At 41.6% G+C, this 16,895-nt stretch overlaps 1 long non-coding RNA gene across 1 annotated transcript; it reads left to right on the top strand.

Annotated features, from left to right (window-relative positions):
* Positions 1 to 14,763: 14,763 nt before the first annotated feature.
* On the top strand, positions 14,764 to 16,609 carry LOC128758156 (uncharacterized). Its single transcript, XR_008414445.1, has 3 exons — positions 14,764 to 15,008; positions 15,776 to 15,889; positions 16,467 to 16,609. It is a non-coding gene; the product is annotated as an uncharacterized LOC128758156 (long non-coding RNA).
* Positions 16,610 to 16,895: the final 286 nt, after the last annotated feature.

Genomic DNA, 16,895 nt, shown 5'->3' with positions numbered 1-16,895 from the left:
TGGGATGGGGCTCCATTCATTCTATGTGCAACAACGTGTCAATTGCTAGTGAAGACTATCGAATGACATCACCATGTAGGAGAGCTTTAGAGGAGAGCATTATAAATAGCATCCAATATGAATCAGTGAAGAGAGCTTCCGTACATCTCCCTGCCCCTTGTGAACACTCCCTTTGGTGATGCCTCTCACAACAAGGGGCGATTAGCAAGCATCCGTAAACGTTTTATTTTTGTGTGTGTGTGTCTTCAAGATATGAGAAGAAAACTGGGGTTCAGAGAGGAAACTCATGGACAAAGTAATCCGGATTTATTATAAATGCGATTAAGATGAACCACACGTCTGATGTGCCAATAGATAACAGGGTGTATGACATAGTAATAATTCCTCCTTCTTCATCCTGAAGTTGATTTGTATCCCAGTGTTTCTCGGATGAATGACCAACAAACGCAGCTGCCTCTCCATTTTATTGTGACATCTTCCACACCAGGTTCAACCCATTGCCCAAATTGTAATCTGATGCAACAGTGTAATGAAGTGGGATGCCTCCCAAAAGGTCAGATGTCAAGTCCCGGCTGCTCGAGCCCCAGCAGGGGTTTGCAGCTGGAACGAGTGGGTTTAGTGATGGGACAGCTGAGGTGTCATTAGAACACAGTGGGCTCTAGCATTAGACCTCATTAACGCACTCTGATGGATCACTCCAAATGACTTCCGTGTAAAGACCGCATCTGCCGTCGAGGACAATAACAACTCTAGGGCTTTCTCGCGATCCCATTTTGGCATCTCACCACCGCTATTTTTGGTCATTATTGTAAATAACTCTCGAACAAAAGTAACAAAATCATTTTGGCCGCTTTGCAAGGCAAACATTACTACAGTGGATGATAAGTCATATCTATTGTTTCCTTCTTTTCACAGCGAGATGTTCTCAACATGAGTCTGCCATCCCCCTCTGGTCATAGTCTTTTATCTCTTTTATACAGCATGAAGACACATGCTGCATACATGCAGCTCTTCATGAATATTTCACTGAAAAATAATGTGTGATTCCTCATTCTAATGGTTGGGAAGAAAAGAAATGGTCATAAAAAAGATGAAGCCAATTGGTTCCCTGCCACGATCTGCTCCAAATATTAAAGTTTACAGATGTGTTTTCAAACCATGTCTAAATATTTTAGACACTGCTGTCTACTTAAGAGTATATTTGGTGTATGCAGGCAGAATTCAGCAAACTACAAACAATCACATTCGAGTCTGTGCCAACTGCCATCAAACGTAAATCACAATCACATGATGATGAATCGCAATATCATCTGTGATATTTTTAAAAGATACTTTTACTCACATTTTGAATCACAGATGTTTTGGTGAAAGAGCAACAGTCATTATGTCATGATGTTCTGATTTCCTGTAACATTATGACCTCAGAAAGGAGCATGTTTGTCTGTGTGTTGCACCTCGAGTCTGCTATGAAATGATTATTCACTGGTTATTAAAATAAAGCCAGAATCCGCAAAGTCCCTGCCTACTGGGCCCTGGACTCACACAACAGGCCACTCCACATGGAAGACAGCCAACCTGTTTGGTGCATGCATGCCTGTTTATACAGAGTCCATTTCACTCTGCAAGGCATAATAAAAAGCTGGCGTGGCAGCAATGACGTCCACTGGGGAAGCTGGAGGAGGAAAAACAATTTATTAGCTTCAAAATAGAGTGTCCATCAAGAACGCTTTGGGGGAGCCATTTTTGTGTTCCAGGCTGAAGGGGATATGGAATATAGGGCGGGGGAACTGAGGTTTGCATGTCTTTGTCTTTTATTAGTAATGGTACGCAAAGTCAAAACAGAGCAAAATGAAGTACCCTTCGTGATCTCAACATCAATGCTCACTTGCTCTAGCCTCAGTCTTTTGTGTGCACGCACGGAACGCATATCATTGCAGCCATATATTTGAACCATATTGACACTGCCCTCGCCTTTTGTTTCTTTAAATTTCAGAAAACAATAACAAAAATGTTAGGTCCCCACAATTCCGACAAAAGTTGGACCCCAAACCTCAGATATGTTTCTGACAGCGCAGGGTCAGGCTGTGTCGTGGTGGTCCACTAGTGCAATTTTACTTGTGTGACATGGTCGCTGGGTCACTGTCTCACACGGTTTTTGATACACTCGCTGGCAATACCATCTGCTGCGTAGTGAGGTCAGGTGACGGAGTGAACACGTTTCTGTGTCCCAGCAAAGGCCTTCGCTTAGGTTATTGACCAACAGCAAAGTCCATCAGGGGGCAGAGCATGGATATCTGGATGTAACTATATGAGTACATGCAGAACCCTCAGCTGTGCTTTCTCTACGTTGCTGACTTTCAAAAAGAGAGGTGAGGGGGCAGAGGCAGGGCCTCAATAGGGATAAGCTGACAGTGATGTCCGTTTGAGGGCTCCGCATCCACTCATTTAACCGCAGTTACATCAAGAAACTGCCCTTTTTTGCTGGGCAAACACTTTTCACCCCATGCTGACCCTGTTGGTTAACACTGAGTCTCTCCAGTTAATTTAAGGCAATGACATAATCATGATGATTGATACAGTATATGGCGATCCACATTCATGCAATGGCTCAAGAATATATGATTTTTCCATGGTGCTGACACAGACTTTCTTGCCATCGTGAGACAAATCTTGAAATAATGACACAGTACAACTGATCCAAACAACTCCTGAAGGCTTTTATTGACTGTCACAGCAATCCTCTGGGTATGGTTGTAAGAAGACACCATATACTGAGTCATATTGAAATGCAGCTGAGATCTAAAGATAAAAGAACTGTTTGAGGCTTTACAGACATCTATACAAATTTTTGAAACGTCCTTGTAAGATTGGTGAGATGTATTTGATTCTTCAAATCAAATACATGTGGGCGCAAGCATCATGACGTTGGAGGGATTGTAGATCATAAAGGATAAATTAAGCTTATAAAACATCATTGGCGAAGTCTAAATATGAAGATTAGTATGTTTTCTACACAGGATACGATGAACTGTTTTCTTTTGATTTTATGAAAATACAGACGTGTTGTGCCTGTGTTGGTGTATCAGATTCTTCAAATATAATGATAAAATCAATCTATTCTCTCTCTCTCTCTCTCTCTATATATATATATATATATATATATATATATATATATATATATATATATATATATATATATTTTTTTTTTTTTTTTTTTTTTTTTTTTTTTTTTTCTGACAAGTTGATATTGGGTGACTCAATGTTTGCAGAGACTAGACCTCCACCATGCAGTTCATTTCCAGCCCCAATGTCATTTTCACCTGATATTTTTGTCCTACATTTACATAGGATGTTTGTCTCCTACAAGATCTGTCAAGTCTGTCTAGAATACTGCTGCATTCCCATATGTTTGAGGTGGGAAGTCTCTTACAATCTACCCTAAAGTGAGGTAAATAAACAAAGCCATTGCATCCTGTATATTGTGAAATCATGTTTATGCATTTATTGTAGTGAAACTTTGATGACTTTACAAAGATTGTTAAATGTTTTAAAAGATCCCTAGATCCAGAGAGTGATCCAGAATACCTCCAAAATTTGATAATCCCTACCTTGTATGCTAGCAAACAGACAAAGAAAAACAAAATATTGCTGCAGTACAGATGGAATGTGCAAGTATGAGTCTTCTCTTTTGGTTGGGATGTCACGGTTTTTGTTCTTGACGTGATAAGGATACTGGTCTGTGAAAGAGCTGCTTCGCCATGAGCCCAGGAGTTCATCTGAGGCCTCTAGTTTTGGGCAGAGCTGTGAATGATTGATCAAGCCAATTGCCAGAGGCATGTCTAAATGTGGTTCATCACAGGCCCTTGAGCTTGATTTTCTATAAGGTCAGTAAAATGCTCAGGGCTCCTTCGAACAACAAGCCAATAGGGGGCTTTTCACAAAACTTGTGTATTTGATTTTCCAAGACCTAATATTCAATCTGGATTATTAAGATTAAGATTAAGGATAGCGCTAAGCACGACCCAGTTGGACAACAGAAACGTCGGCAACAGCAGCTGCACGGAGCTCTGTAATGTAAATAAAATGCCGGTAAGTTTATTGGTCTGATGTGAAGACGCTAACTGTAATGTCATGTGGTGGAGCCTGTAAAAATCCAAATATTAGTTGCATTGTTGTTTCAGCCATTGGCTTCAAAGCATGTGGAAAATGTAGTGTCTTATAATCCGGAACTCTGCTGTAAAATATCACCTCAATAAAGCCGAGAAATGCGTCAAAGGTTTGAGACGGCTCTTTGCTAGTTTTGCTACAGTTCGTGAAGTCGGCCACGCTACAGCACACAGTTCTTCCACTTCTGCCAAATGCTTCATTTTCCTTCTGACATCCTCCTTTGTAACTTTCTATGAGGTGTTTTATCATACCGCATGTTCTCCACTAAGTTCCATTTGACTCATTAGTGTCCTATAGAGAGTCCTGGGTGTCTCGACTAGTATGCTTTAGGTTTTCCTCCCAGGACCTTAAACAGGTCATCTATTAGCTGCAGATTAAAGAATGTTCCATACAAATGAATGAATGATGCATTCAGTGGAAAATTCCACCACCTGCACTAAGGTTTTCAATCCTATTCTCTTTACTTTGTCAGTCAATTCCTTTGGCAAGATCAGTGGATGGAGCAATTGAAGATGGAATCCACTGTCCATACATCAGGGAGGCATTGAGTGGAAGACAGGCTATTCACAAATGGTCTTCTCATAACATTATGTTTATAAGAGGGTGGAAATATTGAGCCGCAGCTGAGCCATTCACCTGCATGACTTGCCTGTGATGCAGAGGGTATGTCAACACTCCCGAGATCTTCTTAAGGGAAGAACTGCAAGTGAAGCGACTTGGATGGCCTCTTTATACTAGGAAATGTTTTTACTGTACTGTAATACACCACTACAAATGGAACACAGCATCACATTGTTGACTATGACCTGTGATGTGTTTTGTATCTACTGTATATTGGCTTTACTTGTTCCCCAAATATATTTTCGATGTGCTACTTATTGGTTCGTTGAGAAACGGAGTAGTGTTATAGCACAATAGCAGGTAGAGCGTAGCTTCATGAACAACTTGTGTTTTATTAACTGATTTTTTTTTTCTCCTGTTCTAAAATTAGCTCCTCATTTACATCGGCTATCATTTGTCTTCCACAATGCACGCGCTATGAGCAGTGTAACTGCAGGACTGACAGGAGACTTCTGTGTGGGCTGCCTGATAAAACCTACTATCTACCCAGATGTGTCCGAAAAAGTCTGGTTGTGATCGCTGCCTGACCAAGTTATTTATATCAGTGCAGCGGTGGCACGGAGCCAGGCCTGTTAAGTGAGAGTTAAAGATAGGGGGAGACATTGATTGGCGGTCATTTATAAATCATGGTGCATAATGTAGTACATCCCCTCCGATGCCACTGACAGGCTCAATAAAACATGAAGCCCCTTGTCGAGGGGATGAAATATTCAGAAGAGGTGGAAAGGATATAGGAGCCATTTCTCCCAGAGGACAAGGGTACTGTACGTGTGCCTGCTTGTTTGTGTGTCAGGTCAGACAGTAAATATAGATGTTGCACTGACACACTTTTATTATAAGAGATTTGAATGAATAGCTTCATGTGGAACGTCAACTGATGGCTATATCTTTTATGCGCGTTTTCATCTACCTTACCGGATGAAGACGTTAAAAAGGGCTAATAAAGTGGGAGCTATTTTTAATTTTGACACTTTCCCTGCATCGTTTCATGTTATTATTAGCGTTGCATTTGAACAGTTTATTACAGTGTGAATGGCCAAGAGGCACTGTGCTTTCATATGCAGATAGAAAGTGTGGGACGCCAACACAATTCCCGACCATAAAGATATACATACTGAATGTTTACACATCATTTCTGTATTTTGCCTTTCAATCAGGTTTGTTGTGACTCAAAATATGGTCATTAGTCAGTGGCAGATGCTGTTTTGTGAAGTGAAGATGCTCATTAATATATATATATATATATATATATATATATATATATATATATATATATATATATATATATATATATAAACCCTTTACAGTCAAATGTACGGTATCTGATATATGCACCCTCATTGTATGGACTCACCAGAACGTTTGGTGTGTTATATTGTGTCAGTTCTCAGGAAAAACAACCGTATAACCGTATCAAATATGATACATATATTCTGTCATCCACCAGACGAACCAGTTTCAGGCCATACATATAGGCCTATCCCTAACCCTAACTGTTCACGCACACGACACAGTCACACCTACGGATATTTCATTTTGATTTAATCAATAAACCACTCCATACTTTGCCCAGTGGACTTTCTTGCAGTCAGCCTGCAGAGACTTTGTTTTGGAATCAGACTTCAGTTAGCGTCTCGTATGGTCTTTAGCCATATAAGTAACAATATGGAGAAAAATCACGAGTCCTCTTTTTGCACTCGTCTTGACCACTGGGTTGATTCTACAGTGTTGGTCTTGTCAAGTGTGATAGCGCTGCCTGAAATAGGAGCACCTGAGAGGAAGAGGAGCATCTGCTGTCAAAACCAAATTATCTTCGGTCAACAAAACAGGAAGGATGTTGCCTCAGCCAGAAATGGTTTCTCATGTGAAGACTTGTATGTTTAGAACTTGAATGTGGACTGTGTAATGGAATGTATAACCTTATTTGAGTGAGAATCTATTTGAACTGTGTCACTGGAAAGAAAGCAAAGGTACAGGAGGTTCAGATGCCAGACCACACAGCGTGTCCCATGAGGAAAATTACTGCCATGTGGGTGGAGTTGCATCGACACTGGTCAATGTTTCCCAGCTCTGATACGATAATTAAATGTCTCATAGATTCATACACTTTCTTTTTTTTTTTTTCATGACCGTGTGAGTGTTTGTCTGTCATATGACGTGTGAATGGTCTGATGATCCTTAGTGGCTTCTTCGTTTTCCTTGTTCTGAAATAAAAGGACACACATTAAAAGGTCTATCAGTCCAGAACATTTGATTTCAAGGTACTACACTGATTCCTAAATGTGCATTCATAACATCAGCTCAATATAAATTCCGCTGCCTTACTTCCCTTTCACAGGTGGACATTTTGTGCGTGAATGTGTTGAGTTTGTTTTCCCAACCTGACGTCCACGTCCCTCTGTAAATGCATGTGTCACTTCATTCCGTGGCTGCATCTATTTTTCATGGAGGTAAATTGCACAGAGCCACTGTGCACTGAACTCTGCCTCGATAATCCGCAGAGATGACCTCTAATAACTCTGGCCCTCCACCTCTGCAACACATCAACCGCTCAAAAACCTCAACACCACGTCGGTGGCGATAGAGCTTGCTTTTTAGTTTAATGTGTTTTTGCTCGAGGTTTTTTACCTTTGGTTTAGAGGCTGCCACGTGTCCTTTTTTTTCCCCTTAGTTTCCCTTTGCCTTCCTTTTTCCATCTCTGAATGGCCACAGGGTTAATACTGTAGCATCCTGCACCTTTATAAAAAGACTTTTTTTTAAAAACTGGATTGCCTCAGCTATAGGATTGAAAAATCCTATCAAGAAAACATACATTAGTGCCTGTGCTTAATGTGTCATTCTCCCATTATCTTCAATAATCTGCCACTGCACTTCACAGACCAATCACTTGTTGTTTTGCGAATGGGTACGTTGTCATTTCTCCTTCCGGTGTGGTTACCGAGAAAAGCAAAGTGGTCATTCGAGCAGAGATTATGCTGGTAGATAGGTACAGTCTAGCCAAGCTTTTAGCCTGAACCCAATCGTCACCCTGGATGGATATCCTGAACTGAGATTAAAATACGTAATTTACGGACTATAGTTGCGGCTAGTACATTGATTTTTCTCATCCGATCTTCTTGTCGACACAACATTAAGTCTTGTCACATCAGATCGATAAAAGTACAGGCTCACTGCGCTGGTCGCTGTGTGTATTCCTGGACAGCGTTTTCCAGCTGTGACGAGACCGGTTGTGGAAGCGGATAACTGCTGGTTGCACACACAATACAATGTATTTCTGAGCTTTAGATCACCGTCCGCTGAGTCACACCACGATATACTCAAAGTGTCAAATGGCAACTAGAAGAGCCAGCTATATGAAGTGTACTATAGGAGCTGGCAGATGTTTAAGAGCCAGTTTCTGTTTAAGTCGCACATGGTTGGTCAATATGTGATCATATACTGAGCCATTGGGAGGGATGGGGCGATATATGGGGCGTAGTTATGCATAGGACAGAAAGAAACCAAAAAGTACTATTGCAGCGCAGGACTGTCCACGGTATGTAGGTACAGAAAAAAGGACAAAAATGAAAAAAAAGTAATGAAACCACACAGGCTCACTGTTCCATCAGCAGTGATCCCAGAATACGGTGGCCTCAAGTGGACACGATTAAGTCGCAATGGACGGATTCATGAGCATTATCAGTTTGAGGAATTCCCATCACAGTTTTAAATGTTCATAAACTATTACAGCCAAAGTCGACCAATCGCTCACAGTGGTCCAAGCAACTACTCGGGAGTTTGTGTGTTTGCTCAGACACATGAAGAATGAGAGGGAACATTGACAGGGGTGTTCTGTTTTGTGAAAACGTGAATCCCTCTTGTGCTTGCCATTGGATGATACTGAATGTATGTGCAGTACAAATGTATAATTTTCCCTTGCACGTCTCCGTTGTAGCGACTGCTCAAAGGCAGAGCCATGCATGAGTCCAGCAGAGATTAATATAGAGCTGTGAACATTAGTAAACTAATGCAGCGCGTTTAACTACAACAGACGCTGTCAGCAATTCTTTCACCTTGATGCCATAATATGTTTTTAGTGGATTATGGAAACAGACTCATCACTGCACACAAAGAGAGTCATAGAAAATAAACCAGCTCTATTGTGGGTGGAATCTTGCATATGTTTTAAGTACATTGCTTTGGTGAGGCAATTCAACAGTTATGTCACGTTATGTAGCAAGAAGAAAATCCAAAACTTCTTTGCACTCAGAAATCCGTCTCTAACTCACTGTTTCGTTTCATATTTTCACAAGCATGCTGAGGCAGCAAAGATATAATGATACACACATAATGACAGACATAATGGTTAAAAAACAACTGTGTGTCGATCAGTTAGGTCTAGTTGGTGCTGAATCAGCTTCCTTTAAATTCCCTGTACTGAAACCTCGTGTTGTTTGACGTGTGCAGGTGTTTTTCTCTCATGAATATGCCAAGAGACGGAAACAAAGGAGGAAAAATGAAAGGGAACTATCACAAGTGTGTGTGTGTGTGTGTGTGCGCGAGACAGCTGTGTGATGATAAATGGACTGATAGCCGATCTAGCTGAGCTTACACCCTCTAATTAGTTTTTAATTGACAGCCATTAAAGATTCCCATTCCCAATCCTGATTATCTGTTGCCCAGTGCAGCGATCTCCCTGCCCCCTTCCCTTCCACTCTTATTTATCTTCTCCGGAGCCGACTCTCATCATTCCACTGATATTTTTCATTCAATTAAGAGACTCCTAAATTCCAAAAAAACTAAATCTGTCCCTTGAATTTGTGCTGAGATGATGCACTGAAAAACCCAATTGTTAAATTCTCACCTCAACTTGATTTTGTTTTTCGCTCAGTTATGCCAGATGGGGCAGATGCAGCTCCCAATTCTTACTCAAAGTTATGAACAGACATCAATGATTACACGTGAATGGATTAAATTAAATAACCAACCTTCATGCTATTGTGGTGGGAATAAATGTTGTTGTTGTTTATTGTTTTATGGTTCCTAAAGAAGACGTCATAGTGCCAATTGAACAGACCCAAGTGCAGCTAGTGAGGTTTACAGAGGACACGGACAACCAGATTAAATGAAAAGACAATGTAAATATATATAGACAAACAAGTAATGAGAACTAAGGGCGCCGGAAGCCAAAAACGCAGACCGGGAAGAACACAGGGAACGGGTAGAAAATCTGCAAAACAAAAAAGAGAGGCGGATGAGGAAATCAACGACCTACTCTAAACTGGGAGAACAGAAAACACATCCGGAGTTAAGCTCAACGCGGTGGCAACAAACTGAAAGCACTCGGTGGTGGTGACCACACACACACACACACAAGGGTTGAACTTTACGGATAAACTAAGGAGTGAGATTCCTAAAATATCTCACACGCGGAATGAATGGAGAGAGAGAGGAGAACGAAAGAGAGACTAGGAAGAGCGAGGAGCGAAAGCTACGGCTGAATAAGAATTCGAGCGCGCACAGAATTTAGATAATCACAGGGTTTGGAACGCAAGAGCATGGAAGTCTTGAGAGAGTCTTTAACTGAAGGAGCGAAACGCTACAATCCGGCACACGTAGCTGGCGTCGGGAAGAATATGTCCACAAGGAAGGGAATTAGCGGAATGAGCGCCAGCCGCGTATACCTGTAAAGATGGAGGAAATGCAGGAAACGGGATGGAGAGAGGATAACAAAATAAAAGCACATGAAAAGAATGCGGAGAGAAATAGAATAAATATATAAGAACAGACGGACAAGTACAAACATGACAGAAGCTGGAGGTTTATCAGGTCAGATGCCTCAAATGTAGCAGTACCCCTGTCTCTCTGGACACTAACAGCCGATCAACAATGAGTTTTAAATAGTGGACAATGGCAATGTTTGAAATTGGCATTACCTGCGGTTGCATGGACACTTTTTCCACAGTCTGAATGAATGTACTCTGATCAGAGACAAAGTTTTCCCTGTTTACATGATGCGAAAAGAGTGGTTTCACTTTGCAGAAGCTTTGTAGTTGATGCAGCAAGCTCGGGAGCTGTGCATACCGCTTCAGTTGCAGAGACGGACAACACCAGTGGAATCATGTTTGTTAAGAATGAATTTATTGGTCATGTTACGTGGGGTAATGAAGAATGATTCAAATAAAATTTCATTCGGATTGTCATCATTGATTCAGAAAAACACATTTAAACTAAGCATTTTCGTTCAGATCTGACATTCATTTCTTTTAGAGTGGTCATGCAAATGCAGCATTGCTGGTGGAAATGATCCAACTAGCAGCGGTCTGCACTCTCTGAGTGTTTAACTAGTGAAACATGAGTTCATTCATTTATGTTTTCACAGAGAGGTGCAAATTGTGGATGGCCAGTGGGTAAAAAGAAGGATACAGAATGAGTCACTGACTGTTACGGTCAGTAAATTCATCATGTGTCATGTCCCTGCTGTTCTTAAGGACATTGCTCTAATGACTGTAGCAACTGTTGTGTAGGTGGTGATGAGTTTCTGGCAGTATAATTGCTCTTCCACAAAACTGATTTCCTGTAGAAATGTAGCCAATTCTATTTCGTGTATAAGGACCTTGTTATACCTTGATTTTTATCCAAGTACCCAAATATATTCCGAATATGATAAGAAAAATAATGTTCCAACTCTAACTAAAATATTATTGTTTATCTAATTATTCAGTGTTTTTATAGTTGAAGGTCCAGTGTGTCAGAATTGTCCCACCTAGAGTTTAGACTTATATACATATTTCGTAAGTCAAAGATGTTTTCCATGCAATTCTACCCAGATAGATATGTGGCGCAAAAGTGTGACGTCACTGAGTGGGTAAAACTGCAATGCATTGTGGGCTTAGAAGTAAAGTGCAATGTGTGTTTACATTAAACACTGTCACCAACTCTCTGTGCTGTTCTTTGTTGAAGTTCGTATGTTTGTCTTTGATTGTGGTGCAAACGTGCTGGGTTGTTAACTGCTTCAGAAAAACATTGATTTTCAGAAGTAACAGCGATGCTCTGACTAGCCTGGATAGCAGCCGCCAGACGAACAAACATCGCCTCGACACAGTCACTTGACACTTGCTGGTGTGTTTAGACTGCAAAGTTTGAGTAATAAATATCTGGACCGAAGAATTTGTTTTTGTTGTTTCATAAGCAACGGCTAGTGTGTTAGCTAAGCAAACCGCTAAATAGCTCTTCTGCACTCATCGACAATTGATATGGAGTTTATGGAAGTTTTTTTTTTTGTTTTTTTACAACTTAAGTCCATGACATGTTTCATCAAAACATGTATTGTGTTGCTTCACAGATGTCACATACGTAATTGACAGTGTCAGTCTGTGGTGGCTTTTATTCTTCACCTCTTCCTCCTCATACAGTGCACATCAATAGAGATGAAAAAAAACATAGCTGTAACATTTAAAATGATGAAACAAAAGGTCATATAGGTACTGTCAGTCCATTTTCTTGATTTAATCATATACTGTAGCTGTATAAATGGATATCTGAAATGTATGTGCGAATGTGTGAAAATATTACACACTGGACCTTTACTATGGTGATGCGAATAACAGTTGACGGATGATCTTTTGGTGGTCACCAGTGTCATGTTATGTATATACCAATAAAACTGTCATGTCCGCACTTTGTCCTTTCCGTTCATTGTTGTATTTCTTCCGTGTTCTGTCTCGTGCTTTTATTTTGTTACTCCCGGCTGTTCTTGTTTCCGTTTCCTGTCTTCCTTCCAGCTTCACACACAACGCAGCTGGCGCTCATCTCCAGATTGTCCTGCGCGCTTGAATTCTATTTCACCATACCCTGAGTTCCTTGTTCTTCCTCACTCCACTTTCGTTTTCACCCTAACCCCAAGTAAAGACAAGTTTATTCCTCGTGTGCGTGTGTGTATCCCCACCACTGAGCGCTTTCAGTTTATCGCCACCTCGTGAGCTTAACTCCGAGTGTGTTTTCTGTTCTCCCAGTTTTGTAGGCTGCAATTCTAATTCGCCTCTCTTGTTTAATCACATTCTTCAGAATCCGCATCTTTGTCCCGGTGTCCTAATTAGTTATTGCTATTTGTCTGTGTTGTGGCAGGAGTAGGAGTCACAGGTCAAGTCTGTGTGTGTTTATTCTGTCATCCAAAAAAAATACCAAACCCATGCGTCCCATACAGCCTCCATTTAATTAGTTACACCTGTGTGTCCCTACCCATCATCCCACTGGGTGAGCGACCACACCCCTAAGCACCCGCTACACAGCTCCCACAGCCGGTCAATGTCGACGGATCGCGGCTTTGGACCTGCAGATGCAGCTCCTGCAGGCTCCACCACCTCTTGGGAAGTACGTCGCACTGAAGCAGCTCCTCCTCTGGCGTTACAGCTTGTCAGCAGCTGGGAGAGCGAATAGGCTCCTGTCGTTTCCAGGCTTGGGCTATGGTACCGCTGTGGACCGGTTGGATGAGATGCTGTCATTACTCGGGTCCGAAGACGGCGGTTTCCTGTTTCCACATCTCTTCGTGCGCCAACTGCCACATTGGTGACCCTGATATGGAAATGCATGAGGTGGAAGAGGATGTTCCCTCTTCAGTCGCAGCGCTTACAGTGTGTTTATGGTTTGATCCATCGGTCCACTCATCCTGCATCATGACAAAAACACAGTCATGCAGCAGGCTGGCCTGTGGTGTGATGTAAAGATGCTGGTTAATTTAGTGAGGGAGTCATCTGATACATCTCGTCCAGCACCGAGGTCAGACAGTAGCTTTGCCCTACAGTGGAGACTCCATTGGCTACACATCTATTGCTCTTACATGGGACAGATTGGCTGCATATTTTCTAAATAAAGCTCCAAAATGAGTCAGCGGCAGTCATTAGCATCCACCACAGAGTGACAAAGTAAAAACATGTTTTCTGCAGTCCAGCCCTGCCAGGCATGTGAAGAGGTGTCAGAAAAAGGCACAACATGAAAGAATGAACTCATTGGAGCACGTTTCAAAGCTGCCGCTCGCGTAACTAAAATTCTGACCCATTTCCACACAACACATGTCAACTACAAAGTCTCCAAGTTCCACGCGCTTTGAACTGCAGATGACTAGGGACTAGTCGGACAGTTAGTTAGACACTGATTCAGGATGCTGCTCTATCGTGTTACTGGCCTGATGCAATGTTGCATTAGGAGGAGCCAACTGTGCAATAAAAGTGGGACACCATTTCTGACTGTACATCTTACGCACCATATCTTGAAGGCTGGTGGAGGGATTTCTTCATCTTATATCAGTGTATATCCTTCAGTTACAATGCTACTTCTCTCTTCTTGGGTTTCATTGCGCAATCTGTCACTGACTTTGTGTGTCGTACTTATAAGTATTGTAAACATGACAGAAACATGGTTAAAACAAAGCTGTTTGTAATTCGTATGTCAGTGTTGAGTACGTCATCAGCTGTGAAGTGGTTCTGTTCATGTCACGAGCGATGAAGCCTTTGATAGATTTACTACACCAACTATGGCAAACAAATTGCACTCCTACGTTTTTTCAATATGGTGTCACTGGCGCCCACCAGAGGGCTCTTTAGTATCAAAGCAAGAGCCTCAGACGTTTCCCAAATTCTGCCTTTTGGAGTGGTTTTCCACCCACAATTGGCTAATTGATGAACAGGACTTGTTCAACACCACATCCAGCAAGTCAGGCACCTTGGCAATGAATCCCACACATCCACTCAATTTCCTGTTCCTATTGCAAGGCAGTCAACAAAGCAAAACTATGGATGAATTAGACATTGTCATTGTAACGCACAAAACTTGTGGCACAAAGCAGATTTTGGTCTCCAAGAGACGTCTATCAAAGAACAAAGAACATTTTAATTACACGTCTGTACTGTAACACTGTTTCCCCTTGAATTTCTGTTCTACGCATAATAAAGGTCTTTTCTTATTTTTGTTTTTATGTTGTGAGGTGCAAGAAGGACTCTTTAGTATTTGCATGCTGTATATGCAAAGGAAAAAAATGGGTCAACAAATGCATTGAGGTTGCTTTAGATAAGGGTTAAGGTGGCACATGAGGTCAATATCAGGATTTACGATTCAGGCAAAACACACAGGAAAACTCGGCATCGACCGAGAGAAGTGAGAGGCAAGCAGTCTGGAAGTCGGAAGAGGTGAAACTCGGAATGAAAGGCAGAACTATAAGCTGGGCGAAAGGAGGTGTGGTGGAGGTGGGTTATGAGTTGACGACAAGCAATATGAAGCTACAATATATCGGAATATCAGATATCGAGGTACGAGGAATCAGTATTGTCAGGGCTCATTGGTCTAGGGGTATGATTCTCGCTTAGGGTGCGAGAGGTCCTGGATTCAAATCCTGGATGAGCCCTTTTTCCGTCAACTTCCTATAAGAATAATAGGTGTAGCTTTTTCTATACAGTACAAGTAACTTATGATATATATATATATATATATATATATATATATATATATATATATATATATATATATATACAGTACAGTGTGTGTATATACAGTATATGATGTCTCGTCACCTGTTCCTCTTCTGCTGAGTTTCATCTCCTTCAAATGAAAACATAAGTGTTTGCGATTTATTTTCTATCAATTTAGCAGGTCTCTTTCAGGGACACTGGCTAGTCATGATGGTCTAGTCTGGTGTCTTTGATGAACCTTAGTAAAAAGATTTAGTTGTTTAAAAATGTGTTTCAGACTTTGAAAAGAACATGCATTATTACAATTACATGGTGAAAATGAATGTTGTCGACTTCTTTACAGCAAAAAATAAATAAAAAATGTAAGGAAAGTGTTGCTTATAAAATATACATATTTTTTCCCCTCAAGCGATATTCTGTATTTGCAAGCTTGTGGGACTCTGTCGAAATTGCATGTTTTCAGTGAAACCTCCCATTGTAGCAGACAAAGACAAGTATTTGTCACCCATTTGTCACAATAGCTGTGTGTGTCCGCTTGTGTCTAGACAGGAGAGGCCTAATCTGTTTTCCATGTTCCCATCCGGTTCTGTTGGAGCTGTTGAATGGCAGATAAACAGAGAAGGGGCTAAGGCTGAGGCTTCATCAAGAGGATTAATTCTGTGAGTCTTATCTCCTGAGAAGCCGTCACTGCCTCCTCTTTCTCCATTTTTCTCCCCAAAGGTATCCAGTGCTCTCAGCACTTGCTCCAAAGTTCACCGCCGGTTCACGCTCTTCACCGTGGAGACCCTCACAATCACACGTGGCAAGCCATGTGGTTGTTAGGATGGTGAACTGGACCAGATAAGTCAGGAGTCCCAAAAATAAATTAAAAAAAAGCAAAAGAAATAACAGTTAATATGATGGGTCAACCAGCCAACATAATTCTAAATCATTTATTAAAAGTAAGTTGTTTTATTTTGTTTGTTTGTTGGCGGTTGGTGACAAAAAAGTCTACGTTGTTTGAATTCACATTCAAATACTTACAGTACAGTACTTACAATACAGTGCACAAAACTTGGGGCATTGCGGAAAAGTGCCATTCAAGCAACAGATTCTAGGTTGCTGATTGGATGGATCTCTGATGCATTATCATTTAATTTCTGCCTGAATGTCTCTTACTCTCATGATCACAGACTTCAGGAGAGTCAGTTTCTCTGTCCCCTCTCATGTTGGCTGGTTTACCCATTTCTATTGTAGACTCCTTCTGCTTCCTGGGAACCACCATCACTGAGGACCTCAAATGGGAGCCAACCATCAGGTCCAGCAAAGAATGTTCTTCTTGAGGCAGCTACGAAAACTACGACTGCAGACGAAGTTGCTGGTGGAGTTCTACACGGCCATCATCCAGTCCATCCTCACCTCCTCTATTACTGTCTGGTACAACAGCGCCACCTCCAGGGACAAGAGCAGACTGCAGCGCATCGTCCGTTCTGCTGAGAAGGTGATCGGTTGCAGCCTGCTATCTCTTCAGGACCTGTATGTCTTCAGGACCCAGAGACGTGCAGGTCGGATCAGAGCCGACCCTTCTCACCCTGGACATGGACTGTCCCTCTTCCCTCTGGCAGGAGGCTACGGTCCATCCAGACCAGAACCTGCCGTCACAGGAACAGCTTCTTCCCCTCGGCC

This window comes from Synchiropus splendidus, chromosome 4 (genome assembly GCF_027744825.2).
Source record: "Synchiropus splendidus isolate RoL2022-P1 chromosome 4, RoL_Sspl_1.0, whole genome shotgun sequence".
Classification (NCBI taxonomy): Eukaryota; Metazoa; Chordata; class Actinopteri; order Syngnathiformes; family Callionymidae; genus Synchiropus; species Synchiropus splendidus.
This window is presented reverse-complemented; position numbering and strand designations above follow the sequence as displayed.